The 12,618-nt window shown below is 38.1% G+C and overlaps 1 protein-coding gene across 1 annotated transcript in view; it reads left to right on the forward strand.

Moving 5' to 3' along the window:
• The window catches only part of oprl1 (opiate receptor-like 1), a 227,766-nt gene that overhangs the window by 80,777 nt on the left and 134,371 nt on the right, over positions 1 to 12,618 (forward strand). Inside the window, exon 5 of the mRNA XM_088081709.1 lies at positions 11,267 to 11,375. The gene's annotated coding sequence lies outside the window, so the exon portion shown is untranslated. The remainder of the gene's footprint in view (positions 1 to 11,266; positions 11,376 to 12,618) is intronic.

Raw genomic sequence — 12,618 nt, forward strand, 5'->3', positions numbered from 1 at the left:
AACTCTGACATAAAAAAAGTCATTATTCAGAAAAACATACCAAATATATTTTTTCTCAAGAGAAAGCATTACACTTCAATACCAAATTACATCAAGTAACTACCCAACTACAATTTAGAGAAGTGTAAATGGAAGACAGTGACGCAGAGCAGTGACACTGTAATATCAACTGATAATTTTCCATTTAGGTTGAGCCTGTTGAAAATGTTGCACAGTCGAATTGCTTTTGCAAATTTTATGGATAGTAACTCCTGGGATTTACTTAACATGTTAAATTTCTGTAAGTCAGGCATTTTTTTCAACCCAACATGCCCAACTAATTAAGTAGTTTATTACAGAGACTTCATGAGTTTATTATAGGGAACTCATGAGTTTATTATAGAGACTTCATGAGATTATTATAGGCACCTCATGAGTTTATTATAGGGAACTCATGAGTTTATTATAGGGACTTCATGAGATTATTATAGGCACCTCATGAGATTATTATAGGGACCTCATGAGTTTATGATAGGGACCTCATGAGATTATTATAGGGACCTCATGAGTTTATTATAGGGACCTCATGAGTTTATCATAGGGACCTTGTGGTGTCTAAGCAGGAGAATCTTAAGGGAACTAAAGACTAATAGGCTCTTAAAACACATGCAAACATACTCTGAACATTCATCAGGGATCCTGATGAAATCTTAATGTGTCTGGCCATATTGTGTGTGGTGAATCAAGACATAGAGGTGGTGAAAGCCTCTATAGTTGTGAAAAAGAAAGAGAGGCTGCTGGGAAGTTGTAATGGTGGAAAAAAGACTATAGTCATGGATTTTATGATAAAAATCCTGCAATGTGATGTCCCATGTTTCATGTAAACCCAAAAATACTGTATCCAGCATTATCACTCCCTAGAATAGTGAGACAGGGATAGTTTGTAGTGGCCTGCAAAGGTTTTGCAAATTCATACTTACATTCATCTTCCATATCAGACGTCAGCTAAGCTAAAAAGTTCTACAAAATGTTTTCTGAGTTAAACTTTGTGAAAGTTATTACACTGCAGGGCTTTTGCTAAACTACATTGTTTTTCTCTGCTGCTATAAAATATTGAAAAAGATATTTGTTACATCCAGTAATTAATGCTAATAATTACAATTAGAGCCGGGCGCTGACCCTAATCAGTCCACTCGATACTTTCAGGACCAGCAGGGCTGATGAGGCTTTGTTCCGTTATAAAGTGTGTTTCTGAGGTTGGAGGAGAGGATGTGATTATTCTCACAGTACATGTAGTTTATATGCATAAATGCACGGTGAGGAGGCATCATTACCATAGTCGATGTCACCAGCAGGCCACGCAGGCTGGCACTGCAGGGAGAACATTTTAATAAGCATGCTCCATTATCCTGCAAAAGCACTGAAATCATCAGTATACATTTTATGGTTCACAGCATATCATTAGTTGCATAACAGAATCCATGTATGTAATTTTTACATGTTACATGTCTGGAAAACTATGCATTGATTAAGACTTTTTTATGTTTGCGTAGCAAGATCATTTTATCGTTGACATAACCAACTTCATATCTTTGTTTTTTTTTTTTAAAGATGATTGTTCTCGGGCTTTTTTTGCCTTTCTTTGACGGGACAGTGTGAGCATGAAAGGGGGAGAGAGACGGGGTGACATGCAGCAGAGGGCCAGAATCGAACCTGCGGCTGCTGCGACGAGGATACAACCTCTGTATATGGGGCGCCCCCATATCTTCTTTTGACGTGTAATATAGCCGCTCTCCTCCAGTTCAATTCTCGCGGTTTACAGGCATTTATTACACAAACAAGCGGCCACACATGTCGTCAGTTACACCGTGAGAACTCATTGGCCGAGTTATCTTAAGTCGAGTACAGAAATGGCATCAGGCATCGTTGCACTTCTACTTCAACTTCTCAGTTCACCCTCTGCAACGATGCAACAATCAGCATCCATCACCTGTCAGCTTAGACGCTCTGCTCTGAAGGAAGGATCACAGTGCACAAGAGAAGTTATCAGTTGTGGTATTTTGGTATACAGGTCCTTTCAGAAACATATATATTTATTTTAAAATTCATCTATATTAACGTTAATTAGCAAAAGACACACAAAGGATTATTTAATTAGATCCAGGTGTATCTAATGCTACACTCTGACTGTGCAGAGTCAAATACAGTCTGCTGAAAATACCAGGATGTTCTGCTACATCTGGTCACATTTTGCAGTATGCAAGCCAGCATGCCGCTCTAGCTATTGTGACCCACAGTCCTCATGCAGCAGAAAATATGTCACATCGACTGAGCTGCCAACAGCGAGGTGGACAGCTGATTTACAGCTGATTTACAGCTGATTGGCTGCTGATTTACCAGTCAAATAGTAATTAATTTAAGTGAACAAAATAATCATTAAGATTATTAACAAAAGGACGTACCTATGACAGAGAAATGTATAGGATGTGTAATATTACTGTTTTGAATATAATATGTTAGATTCCACAATGTGTACAGTTTTTTTTCTTGAAAGTTTAAACTATAAACATTGCAAAGAAAGAACAGCAGAGATCTGCAAAGTAACGGATATATGAGCAAGAGGGTCAAAGTTTAGGGCATAATGTTATGAAGAGGTAGAGTGTCCTGATTGTGTGCATACCTCAACAGTAGCTAGAAAAAGTAAAAATAAAAAGTATGGCATTTAGAAAGCACCCGTCGTTTTCTCTGTGAAGGTCATGGAGGTCATGTTTTTCACGCCTTTTGTGCATCTGTTGGTCGGCAGAATTATGAAACTTGGTGAAAGGCTGAAGCATGGACCATGACAGAAGCCATTCAATTTTGGAGTAGATCTAATAAACAGAGCAGATACACAGATTATTTTCACTTTCTTTAAATTTGCAGTGTATGAAATGTAAGACCATGCCGTCCAGCCAGCGTGGGTCGGGAGGGGGGAGACAGGTCACCTGACCGTGGAGGTCTGTGGTCACAGAGTGCCCCTCTAGTTGAAAATGAAATGTTAGATTGCCACCTCATGCTGTACGTAAAAGCTTTTTCTGAAAATTCATAATGTAATCATTTCTCCTGTGGGCTGGTTTAGTTTACTTTTTCATTTTTTCATTTGTGGCTGAGCAACACTGATTTTAATGTCAGTTTTTCTGAATACACTCAACATTTCATGTTGATCTCTAACTTGTTGCTTCCACCTCTCATTTTATCCAGCGGTGTAATGGCTACCAGCAAATGCTCATCCACATGACAAAAACAAAAGGCCTACATTCAAATAACAGCAGATTAGACTGAGCGGGCCCTTTAATTGAATTTGTCTGGGCTGTAATGGCAGACTGAATTTAATTAGACTAATAGGTTCTGTTTTCAAACAAAAGGGGCTAATTGTAGAGACTCACTGCAGCTCAGTGTTCTCTAAAACAGTATTGTTTTAAAGTGAAACATTATGTACTAATCCTAGTTTTTGCACAGGCTCTTTAATATATTTGTGTCACTGTTATTATGGCTTCCACTGTGTCATAAACACATCCAGGTGCCTGTTTGGGTAATTATTCACTTGCTCTTACAGTCCTTTGAAAATACTTCATATTCAGATGTTGACAGTTCCACTAAAACAAACCATTTATTTGTCTTGTATTTGTCTTTTGCTTCTCTGTGCACAGTACATAAAGGTTGAATATAGTGTTAAAAGTGTGGAACATTCAGTTATTTCTTATATGAGCTGGCGGTGATCAAAGCAGAGTTAAATGGAGAGTAAATATTAGATTCCCATTAATCAAACAGTGAGAAAGGGACTCTGTTCGGATGCCCACGTTCGTCTGCATCTGCTCGATGTGCGCTTGTTTCCCAACACATTAGCAATAAGCAGATATTAAATCAAGGTGCTGCTGCTGTCAGTTTGTTTTGAATCCTTTCTTTCCCCCGGTGGCCAAAAATCAATTAATGCTGCTTAGAGGAATTAGAACCACTCTGTTGCTTTGGAAATGACTGCAGTGTTTCCACAATCAATCAAAAGTGGCTTTGAAGGGACATCCTGTTCCTGCTGTAAATGTTAGCAGCATAAACAGATGGATCTCTGGTAAAGGTCTCTTAGTTTAATCAATCATTTATTTATGCTATTATAAAAGTTACTAACATCTTTATGTGTTAAGTCCCAGCACAGGGATGCATGACTGAAATCTACTGAGTTAGAACATGACATGTTTAAATAGGTTTCTTTTCATTTATACTGGTTATTGTTGTCTGTTTAGATAAAGATTCAGATATAAATCCAAATAAAGAAGTATTATTGAAGAGAGCACAATGACCTTAAGTATTGCTGTTGCTCTCATCAGTTAATATTTCAACAGCCAACTTTGTGATCAAGTGCTGTTAATGCTGTTAAACACCAGAACCATCTGCTTCTAGAAACATCCCCGAGCTCTGTCATGTGCTGCCAAAAACTCAGATACACACATGGTGACTCACACAGGAAATCAATATCTCCTCTGAGAAGTAAACAGCTCCTTAAATACTGCATGTTTGTGTTATGAGCTTATTTTTTTCTTATAATTCAATATACATATGATTGTGAAAGTATGTTTTCTCTCTCTCATTCTTTGGCAGACACACAAATATACACAGTCTTTCAGGGTTATGAAATGGGAATTTATTAGCTATGGGCGATGCAGTGTGATGAAATATGTATTTATGCTCGAGTTTGAAAGTACATATTTAATTCCTAATAGAATATTTTGATATTTGAAGGTTAATTCAGCTTCAACACTAGACAGAAAATCTCAGCAATGAGGAAAGTTTGTATTTTTGCCCGATGACGCCTGATGCTGCAGAGTACCTCCTTCGTGGTGATGACAATCCCGAATGGCAGTGGCAGGACATGGCGCCATGCCACGCTACACAGAGTGCTCAGGAATGGGCAGAAAGAAACCTGACAAAGACCTCAAGGCATCGACATCGACCTGACTTCAAGTTTCTCCAGGTCCCAACCTGATGCAGCATCTGTGGGATGTGCAGGTACCCCAGAGATGCCGCCGATCCACAGTGGGGCCTCCTAGGCTCTGACTTGTAGGCATGAGTCATGGACACAGGACCTCTGGGGTTGTCCTGTGGTGTCCAGCAACGGGGCGTTGGTGGAGGATCATGAGTCTTGCGGGTTGTGAGGTGGGGTACAAACACGTCCCACGGATATTCAATCAGACTGAGATCTGGGGAACTTTGAGGCCAAATCGACACCAGGAGCTCTTCTCCTCAGGCAGTAAATACGGTGTGGTATGGTCGCTTTCTGTTTTAAATTTTTCGGTTTTGTTTTTTGTCTAATTGAATTAAATTGGTGCATGGTTCTGACGGGTTTACTGGCATTGGGGAGTGTTGTTTACATGATGGGTTTATTTGGACAGTGTTTGGGTTGAGCGCATCAAGTGGAGATTTCCCAGCAGAACATTGAGTTTTAACAAGAAGATCGATCGATAGGGGTGTATAGTTTCATCACTATACGATATATATTGATTCCCGGGAGCAGATATTACAAAGTCTGCCACCATAGGATTTTGATTTGATTCAGTTCAGGGGCCTGAGATCAACATGAGACAATCATGTGATCATTTAATACAGTCAGTTACAGAAGAAGCGCTCCTTTCCATTACTTTGGGATAAAAAAGAAAATTACGTATTATTTGTATTTTTTATTTTTTTTTACTTACTGTTGAGCCTGCGTGCACATTTTTAGCTTTACTTTGTTAAAACTGAGCAGCTGATGTTGCTGTGAAGTTAGCAGTGAGATGCCTGGCGGGTATGTCATATTTCCTGCATACAGCTTTTGTTTACATATGATGTGCGTTGTCTGTTGACCTGTAGTTTCTCCAAAAAAACAAAATACTTACACAGTGCTAATTTTACTCTGGAGTAAATAATGTTATCTTAGGATTTCAAAATAAAGGCGCATCCAAAAGAGGATAATATGTATGTTTTCACTTAGCATCGATGATATTGGATTGTGGCTCATTAAAACAACATATCAACCCAGATCAATGGATCGTTACACCCCTAATAATCAATGTTAATTACTCCACTTGTTAGTGGTTTTAATGTTTTGGCTGCTTGGTGTATTTGTGTGTGTGTCCATGTGGGATTTGTGTGTGAAATTGGAGACGCATGTCTCCTGTCAGTGTTTCATACATTTATAATGTGTGGAGGCTTTGCATGCTATACATACACATGGATTGTCAGTGTGTATATGGATTTATATGTAAAAACATTAGCATGTAGTGCACTGAGGTTTGCTTTCCTTCATTCACTGACCTGACTATCATCACCACCACAATCCCACTATTTATGACAATAGATACAATATATTCATTTAAAACTCATTTTATATTGTAATCTCATGACTCTCCTGCACATATTTACAGAGTCTGAACTCTGAACTGTGTTTGTACAGCACGAAAATAATGATTGTGTGGACTATATGTACACTCATTACTCATATCTGGCTCTTAACCTGTCTTCAGATGGCTTCGTCCTCATCTAGTATATATGTGTGTGTGTGTGTGTTATGTGTGTTATGTGTTGATGTAAGGGAGTAGCCCGTCTGAGAGGAATTGTTACAGCTTATTGCAGCATTTGCTCACAGAAGCATGAAATACTGCCAGACAGATGAACACCAAGGGCATACATTCAGTTTCCTAAAAAGATCGACTGTCTCTCTCTCTAGCACGCACGCACGCACGCACACACACACACACACACACACACACACACACACACACACACACACACACACACACACACACACACAAACACACAAACACATTATGACAGGGTGAATGCCACAGTGACACTCACACAAACTGACACAGCTTTAGACAAATAGCTTGAGAGGACGACGGCAGGCACAGCCCAAACCTGTCTTGGGGTGAAGAACATTATGTAACAGTAAAAACTGATACTGTTGATGCTCTCTGGAATACAGCAGAAACATTGTTTTTGTGTGTGTGTGTGTGTGTGTGTATGTGTGTGTGTGTGTGTGTGTGTGTGTGTGTGTGTGTGTGTGTGTGTGTGTGTGTGTGTGTGTGTGTCGACAATACAAATATATGTTGAACAGAAGAAACACACACTATTTTGCAGGTAGTTTGTCTGAAAATGTAAAGCTTGTCCCGAGGGCAGCGGTAAAGAAGAGGTCATTATATGAAATTACATGAGGTGAGCATGAATGTACTCAGCATATTTTGTAGCAGTATGCACATTAGATCATTTACTTTGTGTGCAAAGTTGACATTTTTGCTTCGGGATAGAGGTAAAACTGTCTGTGTCCGGAAAGGGTTTATTGTCTGTAAAGTATGAATGTGCTCATTAAATTTTTTGACAACCTTAGATATTTCAGTGGACCAAAATCAGGTTTCACCTTTGGAGGACTATCAGTAATAAGTATTCATCCTCTGAGGACAACAGATGTTCACTGCTGGCTGCTTAAGATTCATTACAGCTGCGATGTGCTCATTCTTTGTCTTTACAGTGTTGAATATTTGGAGCAATAGAGGGTGTTTTTAGGCAGTGCTAGAGAAACTGTGGGGGTATCCAATGTCCCCTTTGGAAGACCACAAATCTCCTGAAACCCTCTAGCCATCAGTTTAGTTTTTTGCTGTGTTGCTTCCATTATGTGTTTCCATTAACCCAGCTATTTGTTTTAGTTTTCTATGAACAAGTTAGTGCTGTTGTTCCCCAGTTACTGATCAAAAAAGTCCCACAATACCACAATGAAGCTTTAGCAGGTGTATTTATGCAAAGTAAATCAAGTTAAAAATTTGTTTTGCGTTTGGTGTGAACACACCTTGAATTCTGAAGATATTAATGGTTGTGTTATGGTATTGAACAAGTCTACGATGACCTAATGTATCAGTCAGAAGATGACATCGTTTCCATGGTGAATACCATATTTGATTTAAGCAATATCTTGCTGTGCCCCATATTTGACAAACACATTTTTTGCAATTTAAAATATTGATGATTTGTCTTAAATAATATTTATGCTCTTTTTAAGTAGTATTAATGTTTTTTTTTAATTTAATATTTGTAATAATTAATAAATTAGTTTTGGATGTAATGGTGGTCTAATGGAGATAACAGAACTAAACTCTGCCTTAGTCTCTATTTTTCCCTTATCTTGACTTTTCTATCTCTTTATTCTGTTTCTCGTCAGTTTGCTCATTAAATCGTTCATAGCTCTCTCTCCATTTCTTTTCTATTCTCGTCTTCTGTCGGTGTCTCTTCTCTCCTCTTCAGTGGCATCAGGGTAAACACGGTCCAGGCAATTTTGTGTAGCTGTGGAGTTGTCAAGGTGTAGAGGGACTTGTTTCTGGCCCTGTTAACAAGGAGGAGTGGATGATTTCTTTGTTTATGGAGCGGTGCGGCTGCACTCGGCTGGCTCGTTAGTGACACAGGGAGAGTTTTCTTTGTTTTCAGGTTATCCAGGAAACCTTAAGGAGTCAGCCTCTGACCCGCTGTCTGAACAAAACAATGCACAATAACACCACATTTACTCAATAGACAGGTACAAGTGACCAAAGAGGGCACCCTGAGGTCTTCCTTCTCTGCAAAACCGGCCATTGCTACACACACAATACAAATCTCAGCAATATGTTTACTTTGAGAGTGTACTGTTTTCGAGGTGACTGCAGAAAACAAATACATTTAATAGCTATAGCTGAAAAAATGCCAACACTTAAGAGTTTTGCACAACTAAAAAGACATAAAACCTCATTCATAGAAACAAAAACAACAAAACAATGATGAAATTTCTCACAAAAAAAGAAATTAATTGATGAGGGTGCAAACAAAAACAAATTCCAAGCTAAACATTCAGAAGAAAATAGAATTAGTGACAAATAAAATAAGGGAACCAACAAGTAGATCCCAGTTTGAAAAAAGGCGCATACATATTTAGTCGATTGTAACAAGTAACAACCATTAGAAGCTGCATTATGGAAATACAAAAATATTTCTTTGTACATTTATGGTCCCAGTACAAAAAATTTTGGTCACCCCTTATCCTTTTCTCCGCTGGTTTAAACTTCCACATGTGGCCACTTGTAACAGTTTGACAGATTTTTAAGCAGGGATGAAAACCCAAAAACAAACACTCAGACAGACAGGTTGATTTCCATCAATCAATCACATTTTATTTTCATAGCACATTTCAAACAAATCGAATGCAGTTGGAAAAGGCAACACAAATTTAACCATTTTAATGACCATTTTTAAAAAATTACCTTTATTATTAAAGATGAATTTTTGTCAAGCTTTGCATTTTAAATCACACAGGTTTTCAAAAAAAGCCATTTCAGTCATATCTACATTGTTCTGCCATCACCTTTGAGTTTGGACCTTTTTTAACCCGATTATTACCTTCCAGAAGTTGGGCCCATTCAATTTTTGGTTTGTCAGTCTTTACTTAATGAGAATGTGGCTTTCTAAACATTATCTTCCACATAACATAATGTATTACCACATCATGTTGCATAAAACAACCCCCACTCCCAGTAAGATAATATAATGGAACAGTAATGTGATGTAATGGTAAGACACATGTACAAATGTACTTACTATAGAAAAGCACTCTTTAAATACAAAAACACAAGCCTTCTGAAGACAATAAAAGCTCACAAAGACGTGGTACAACATAAAGAAATAGTGAAATAGAGTACAGCATCACATGGCAGACCATTCTCAGGCTGCCTCTGATTGAAATCCCCACACAGGCGCCTTCAGGGGAATTTACACAAAATAGATTGAATATACGTTGTAAGTTTAGATTGCTTTGGAGGGCATATTGTGCCGGTGGACTGCATATTTTTTTCTGTTGATTGGAAAGTAATAGACTTCTCTGGTCAGACCAGACTGGAGCAGTAAAATATAAAGACATTGTATGCAATTGAAGTGGGATTTATTTATTTATTTTTACAGTAGCTTTCTACAATCCTGCAGCCTGGATGGAAATCACACATATTTGACTTCATTAGGCTGATGAAGAGATTGCTGTTTTTTAGTGCAGGTAGATCATCCTTATTATGAATAGACATGACACTGTGTCACAATAAAGCACCATGTGTGCAACCATGATTACAGTCAAAGCCCAGTCAAAGGAATCAAACATTAGTTGTGCACAATAGTAATGTTTTTCTCTGGCAACAAGCCTTTATGTGTTGTTTGTTATACACTAACAGTCTCAAGGACACAAAAAATATATAATTTCAACGGAGTAAAGTATGGCTGTAAACAGCCCAAAGATGCTTCTGAGTTACAAAGTGAACCTTAGAGTCAAGGCTAGATGCTGCAGAAAAGATCATATAATAAAAATCTGTTTCACAGAAATTTCACAGTACATGAATTAGAAATAGCCAGACTCTGTCCAAATGGGTTTTTGGAGCAGTTAATGCACAGAAAATTGTGTTTTGCTGACGGCTACAACACACACAAAGGAAATCCTGTTGAGAGTGAATCCACATGTTCTCGCAGATACGAAAGAGGATTATGGCCATGTTTTATAAAAAGTTTAAAAGTTAAAAAAATATATATATTTTGAGAATAAAGGCAAAAGTATTTAGAAAATAGTCATAATTTCAAGAAAAATGTAATAATACATTCAGACTTGTTTAAACTGTTACATTTACGAGGAAAAATAGGTGTAATATTAGATGATTACTAAAATCTGAAAATGTATGAGTTTTATCATGTAATATTACAACTTTTTGTCAAGTCAATTTAAGAGTTTAATCTCGTAAATTAAGACTTTTTCTTGTCAATTTATGAGTTTAATCTTTTAGTATTACAGCTTTATTCTCATGAGATTATAACTCTTGTGTGGGATTTTTTTTTCCTTTAACATGCCTCAGATCTTCCTTCCTGCACACACGTATGTGAAATAACCATGACCTCTTAACACTGCATTACACGTTCAGCCTGTTGGGTTGAAATTACATGCTGGCACTACGGACACAATGCCAATGGGAAGTCAATTATGATCTTTTGTTGTGGTGAACGCACAAATCCCTGGTTCGGTGATGTCACACAGTGGGGGCTGGCTAATGTTGTGACCCAGCAGGTGGTATAGTCCACGTCGGGAGGAACTTAGAGACATTCCTCCAGGTGGCTGCTGTTTGTGTCCCGTGTGATTTGTTGGCTTTCTCTTCATGTCGCACTGGATATTAGCCATGCAGCTCTGTCACTACTCATTTCTTTTTAATAGCTTTTATTGTCTTTATTACAGAGCAGCTGGAGAGTGAAAGGAGAGAAAGGATGAAACGCAGCGAAGGGCCAAAGGTTGGAAGCAAAGTTGGGTGGCTACGGAGGACTCGACCCACACGGTGCTTTAACAGGTAAGCTGGAGATTTCAGTCAGTTGTAAATTAAAGGAGGTGCTGTATAACAGATAACACATTCATGTAAAATTCTAAACGTTCAGGTACAGTGTGTGTCTGCTCTGACTTCCCACCAGCTGTAAATAGGTTTGTAGCTTTCTCACCAGCAAAAAAAAGCCATTCAAGTTATTTCATCTCACCACACGGGAACAGGACTGATTTAATGAAATAGTGGGACACAGCTCTTCACACATAAATACTCATAAGATTCAAGAGGTTTGTCTGAATAGGGCTTCAGTTACCAGAGCAGGAACAAGCATATAGTTCATGCAGTAACTGAAATCACTTCACGTCCTCCTGAGGAGGATACAGATTGCATTAGTAGCATCTGTTTTAGAGCTGTACTGCGGTGATCATGGCAGATCATTTATTCAACTCAAGTGTCTCACATTTGTCTTTATTACATTATCTATTGACAAATAATAGTGCACAATATTACTTTGATAAACTCAAAGCTTTCCCATTTCTATTGTAACTCATGTAATCCCAGGGTCTGCACAGTCCTGGGAAGATTAAGGAATTTCACAATCACAATTTCCGGGCCTTGAAAATACATTGAATTACAAAAAATCACTAAAGGTTTGGGAAAATCATGGGGCTTTGTTGTGTATAATGAAATTGTTGGTAATCTTTTGTGCAGAACTTTGTCACAAAATGAAAAAATAATGGCAAATTATTAACTGAAGCTGTCAATGTAACATATCTCTAATATGTATTGATGTGTGACAATGTTTTGTGTACCATCACGCACATTTCTTTATCTTCTCTCGGTGCTCCGTATCTCCATCCATGTATGCCAGCCAGCTGGAATTATGTTTGAATAGAGTTTGGATCTGATATGTTTAAAAAATGTGGGGCAAGTAGGGCCAGAATCCCTTTTTTTATTTAACATTAATCCATGAAAGGTTATGGAAACATTTTTATGTTATGGACAAATTTTGTCCACAAAAATTTGTGAGAACCCTGTTGTTCTTGTACCTGATATCAGCCCGAGTTGTCAACTTGTTACGCTCGGTTTTCATCTTCAGTCTCACATTGCATCCACTCTAACTGATTTCCGAGGGGCGGGGGGATTTGATTTTCTCTAAACGCTCACTAGAAACCAACATTTCCACCTAATTCCAACAGTGTAAGTCCACACTGATGTGTGGCCATGCCAACATACTTGTCTTGTTGGGGTTTTAAGAATAGTTAACTAAAGA

Source organism: Plectropomus leopardus, chromosome 9 (assembly GCF_026936395.1).
Source record: "Plectropomus leopardus strain MGB_pleo_1.0 chromosome 9, ASM2693639v1, whole genome shotgun sequence".
NCBI classification, from domain to species: domain Eukaryota; kingdom Metazoa; phylum Chordata; class Actinopteri; order Perciformes; family Serranidae; genus Plectropomus; species Plectropomus leopardus.